Source organism: Gavialis gangeticus, unplaced genomic scaffold (genome assembly GCF_001723915.1).
Source record: "Gavialis gangeticus isolate Ggan-Ray unplaced genomic scaffold, GavGan_comp1, whole genome shotgun sequence".
Lineage (NCBI taxonomy): Eukaryota > Metazoa > Chordata > Crocodylia > Gavialidae > Gavialis > Gavialis gangeticus.
Window position 1 is genome coordinate 162,998,759 of NW_017729022.1, and position 6,155 is coordinate 163,004,913.

Sequence of the window (6,155 nt, forward strand, 5' to 3'; positions counted from 1 at the left end):
TGCAGGGAGGTAGAAGGCAGAGCAAAACTTTATTGAACAGCCTGTGCCCCCTCTGCTAGGCAGGCACAAGCTTCACACATGCAGAGAAATATGTTGATGCCAGCAGCAATGTCATCCTCAGCTGCAGGGGGTAGGGGCATATAGTGTAGGTGCAGGTAGCCCTCCAGGTGGCAGCAGACATTGTGAGACATTTTCCCCACAAGGGAAACCTACAGTCCTTGGTTATGGAACAATCAAATCTCAGAGAAATCAAGTCTTCTTATATTTGTGCTCTCTTTTACTGAAACGTCTATGTGAAGACAGTATAACAAATCTCATTCTCCTTCTAGCAATTAAGATGTAACTGCTTCATGTTTTCCCCAAAACAGTAGATTTACCCATGAATCAGGTCAAACTTTGAATTCATTGCTTTCCTCTTGTTTAGAAACAAGTACAAAATTTGCACCACTATCCAATGACATTTAATTTAGTTTCCCTGCAGTATATCATACAAGATAGGATTTGAGAGGAAAGATCATCTGGTGGTTTGAGCATTAGTTAAGACTTCTGAAAGCCCAGGTTTGAGTCCTGCTTCCACTACAGACTTCTGATAATGATTATAAGAAATTATAAAACCTCTCCATACCTTAGTTTTCTAATATTTCAGTGATAATAGTTCTTTATTGAGGTGTTGTGTGGATAAATGCATGAAAAGGTTTGAGCTGTTTAGATGCTATAGTGAGGGCAGCCATATAACTATCCTAGATAGATAGATAGATTTGGATAAGAATGCATTGGCTAAAGCTCAAGACAGATGGTAGATCAGGGGTGCCATCTGAAAGCAGTGACAGGGCCAAAATCTGAAGGGTCACGTCTGCCTATTATGAGTGAGAGACTAAGTCTAGGGGTTCTCTTGGATCACGATTACATCTGAATTTTCTTGTAGCAGAAATAGCTGGGAGTCCTATTTTCCATCATTGTCTGTGTATGAAGTTCTAAATATTCTTCTTGGATAAAGACTACACTGCAGTTGTCCAGGCCTGTATTGCACTCAGATCAAATTATTGCTTTGTGGTCAAATATAAATATATATGTATATGTATGTATGTGTGTATATAATGTGTGTATATATATAACATATATGTATATACACACAATATATATACGCATAACATATGTGTAGATATATAATGTGTGTGTATATATACATATATATTTGTATATGTATACACACACACACACAAATATGTATGAATACATCCAAAAAGATATATATTCTTCTTTACCTATATGTATACTAACACTTGAAAATAGCTCAAGATTCATCTGGTGCATACACACTAGTTTATACAGTAATGTTTCTTGCAGGTTGTATATTGTACCAGTGATATTTAGGTTGTACAATTAGACTAGTGTTTTAGATTGATATTACTACCAGAAGGCTTTGGTCACAAAGGAAGTTAACAAAAAGGTTTAACAAAACTTAAAAATGCCCATTGCTAGAATTCAGGAGCAGGATGCTCTGTATTAGGGAGAACATGAACGTGAGAACTGCACATTATGGCTTTTTTCTCAGCCACCTTGTGAATCACCCTCTTGAAGAACCAGATGCAGAGGTTCTCACAGTCACAAGGTACAGAGGCACTATGTTGAACTCATGACATGAGAGCTTAACAGCAATTTCAGGCTGACATATATGAGCTCCAAAGAGAAATGAAAAGCTGCTTCTTCAACAACAAGAATTAAAGAATGTCTAGGTGGAGGCTGAGGTCTGCCTTCAGAGCTATGGATCAGGGCTAGATGGTTGAAAATGGAAAATGTGTCTTATTTTTTTTAATGTTTTCCTCTGTGTCAAGTTATTTTTGAAGAATGGACATGACTGACTGGCTTTATGGTTTCGTGGCTTTATAATAGGAAAGAGAACCCTATCTTTATGGCTAGGGACAGAAGTTACACATAAACTGGCTTAAACAATGAGAAACTGGTTTAAACCTGAAACAGAGTAGAAGTTCAGTGCACATAAACCAGTTTCAAAATGGCTGAAACTTGTTCAAGATAAACCTGGTTGAATGTACTATCAGCGACTTAATTGATTTGGGTCAAACCAGTTTATAAAACCTCTGTCTCAGGCCCCTTCCTGGTTCCAGTTAAATCAGAGTCCTCCAGCATCCCAGCATTTTGCAGCCCTGGGCGGGCTGGGCTGGGCTGTCTGTTCCAGAGAGATGGGCTGGCTCCACCCCTCTACTACCTAGCTGAAGCTAGCTCACTGGCCTCACTGAATGGCTCACTGGCCTCACCGAGGGGCTCACTACCCCCTCCTCCTGTTGGGGTCTGGGGCCAGGAAGGGGGGTTAAACTTCCCTTCCTCGAAATACAGAGCTTCCCTGCCCTTCACTACCTTGCTTAATTAGTGTTGGCTGTGGCTGTGGACTACAAATTCACAAAGATACCTGGAATCAGGAAGAGGAAGTGATGAGCTACCCTGTGGAGTCCTGCTGCTGTGAGTCTGGACTGCCAATCCTAGAGACCTTGGGGGCAGCAGGAAGGGGAAGCAAACATATAGCCCATGCTGGATATGTGCCAGAGAGCACCCTCTAGCACCCTCTGGCTTCTGGCTTAGGGCACTGCAGGCATGTGGCTGCATTTCCTGAATCAACAGTGAATGATGGTTCATTTTATTGGTTCAATCTTTCAGTTTAGATTAACCTGCAAAGACTGAATCAATTTAGCCTTGGGCTTTTTGAATGCCTATACTTAGCCCAAGTGTAAATTGCAAATGTCAAAATTCTGCTCTAGTTTCAGGCTCTGAGATAACAAATACTCCTTAGCACCTTACATCAGTGGCTCATCCCAACCATTTATCAATTCAGCACACTAGGCCTTCATCTACACTGACAAGCTTAGAGTACTCTACCACTGTCTGTAAAACCATGGAGTAAATCTACTGGTGCCAGCTGTGGTGGCAGTGCTCAGGCTTCAGGCATTTGTATTATTGTGTCAGGTAATCCTGTGTCTTGTGGGTGCTTGGTTCAAATTAACACACTTATCAGGAGTAGTAAATGCTATGTTTTTGAGATAACTGGGAGAATTTGGGATAATTCTCAATGTCCTCAGTATGAATGCAGCCTGTGGGAGCCAACAAATCTTAAATCTTTCCCACCACTTTGAAGTGCAAGTTCTCAATATCATCAAACATAAGAAGAGTACAAAAATTAGTGACAACAGGCATGGTGCAGGAATAAAGCCTTCTTTCTTTACTTGATATTGGGGGTTTTTTGAAATGCAGTAAACACATTGTCAAATTCAAGCATGCACAAGTAGCTTTACAGTGAATTAGAACTGCTTGTAGCATACTACTGACTTGGTCTCATCTTACATATACCCCAAAGCGATAGCTAGGGGAAAATTATGTGAAGCATTTTTCCTTTGTTAGTGCCCTTAGGGCTCAGTTCTGAACTTTGTTAGAAAAAACAAAGACTAGCTAGGAAAAAAGATAGTGAGTTTTTGCATGCTATAAGGACTGCAAAGCATACATCTTCTACTGCTCTGTGCCAGTTTTCAGATGGTGCATGCAGATGTGACTATGAGCAGGGTTTTTATATCTATGCATTTGTCAAATAGGAACCAGATTCAATCTATGCTTGTGACCATGTCCCATACAGGAACATGAAGTTGTTCACAAGCTTCAATACACACACACACACACACACGCGCGCACGCGCGCGCGCGCGTAAGGGTGCTCCAGAAATTAACAGCAAAATGGCTCCCTGCACCATATGTCTGTGACAAATGGGAAACTACACAACAATGGGAAACATTTGGTGGCATTGTCAAATGCACCCATCGTTTACAACTCAGTAGAGAACTGATGTGGTCTAGTAAATGATCATTGCACACAAAATGGTTTTATTTCAAAATTTCCATTAGTTTTGGAAACGCCATTGTATACACACATACACATGGAGATTCATCATGCCTGAAAACACTGCTGTATAAATTAATTTTTGTTATTAAATTTACCACAGATGAAACAACTGCAGTTGTTAGAAGGACCTATAGGCCCTCTGTGAATCCTCACAGTATTGTTGATTACTGAATTTTATGTTCAGAATCCTCTGTAAGATAAAAGAACCAGAAATTGTGAGACTTCTGAATTGAACTGACACCTATGGAGGTCCACATGTGTTGTTGATTTCAGACATATATTGAATTTGTGACATGTTTCCTGGGACTATGTGGCAAAACTGAGGTATGTGGTTGAAACTTCCCAGTTTGGGGATCATGTGGATTTTTAGTTACAGCATCACTGTAGGGGCACAAGGGGATTCTTCTGATACATGGCCAGTTTTATATTACCCATCTCCCTCCATATGGGGCATGTTAAGCTGTTCACACTTACAGTTTGATCCTTGGCCATCCTTAAGACTGGGGAAGACAAAAAAGTGCCTCAGATCTTGGCACAATGAGAATCAAACCTGGCATTATTTTCACAACTCTGTTGAACATCATTGTTATGGATTCACCTTTGGGACTCAAGAATGGTTTTCTTTGACAACCTATTTAAAAAAGCATGGCATCAACTTTGTGTAAATCTTGAGAGTAAGTTTCAAAAGTCTGTGGGAAGAGCTGAATGAAAAGTAATGGAGAGAAGAAACACAGATGGAAAATTGAAAGCATTCAGAGCTCAAATTAGTATATGCCCAAGGGCTGTCCTGTATGCAGTCTTGAAATAAATAAATTCACTTTGTGATGAACATGAAAAAAAGTAATCAAGGGTAAGACAGGGGTCTATGTGAGGTATTAAAACATAAGGTACAGAGGAAGACTGGAAAGATTAAGTTCAGAGAGTATTAAAAATAAGAAAAGCAAAGGCACAGAATAAAACAGATTGTACAGTAGGTTATAATAAATAATGATTTTTTTTCAAATGCACGAGGATAAAGGGTCATTGAAGGATTCAGAAGGGTCTCAAAAGCATGGCAAAGATAATGTAGGACAGATAGACACTGCTTAAAATATTAAATTAATTCCTTGCCTTGATGCTGTCAAAGGAGGGTAGTAGAGCCCATATATCAGAACAGGCATGTATATTAGGGGTGTGCGATATGGGCCCTATTCGATTTGGATTCGGCCCAAATCGGGGCAGTGATTTGATTCGTTGATTCGGATCACTGTCCCCAATTCGATTTGGCTGAATCCGAATCTGAAGTTTTGATGCTGATTCAGAAAATCAGCGATTCGGCCATAGACACAACTTCAAATGTTTTTTCTACATATCTTGAGGTACCAGGTGCAGCTCGTGAATGCTGCAATGCTGGGGTGCATGGATCATTCCACAGGAGTGTGGAGGCCCCCCTGTGTGCTTGGCGGTGAACCCAGAAGTGGACCAGAAGTGCTTCCAGTCCACTTCCAGGTCCAGCAGGAAGCGGGTCGACAATTGGCCATGTGCACCCCCAGACCCAAGAGGCATCAGTTGCAGAGCCAGGGGAGGCATGGAGGGACCCCCATGTGCTCCCCAGTGCATCTGGAAGTGGACCAGAAGTGCTTCTGGTTCACTTCCAGCCTGCTGCTGAGTGTGCTGGGGACCCCTGTGCTCCATTAGCTCCACCATCTCAGCATTCATGAGTTGCCTGGTACCTTGAGGTATGTAGAAAAAACATTTAAAGTTGTGCCTATGTCTGAATTGCCAAATCTTTCCAAATGTCTCCTAATCAATTTGGAGGGTTCTGATTTGATTCAGAGAGATTAAAGGGTCTCTTGATTCAATCTGGATTTGGAGATTCGGCCTCCGAATGGGGCCGAATCTCTGCCGAATTGAATCAGCAGCTGAAGCTTTGCACAGCCCTAATGTATATCCTCAGGCAGGAAAAAGAAACACTGAAGAAAAACAGGATCATGCAAGAACAAGTGATCACAACATTAGAATATCTGAAGAAATGTAAAACACCTTGATCAGATGGGACTCAGCCTAACTTTTGTAGAAAACAGTGATATATGCTAGCTAAGAATCTGGCTTATATCCTATTACAAATCTCTTCAGCCAGCTAGTCTCAAAAGATTTCTTAAACAACTTTTCTTAAGTTTTCCCTATATTTATCACTGTTTTCTACAAAAGTTAGGCTGAGTCCCATCTGATCAAGGTGTTTTACATTTCTTCAGATATTCTAATGTTGTGAT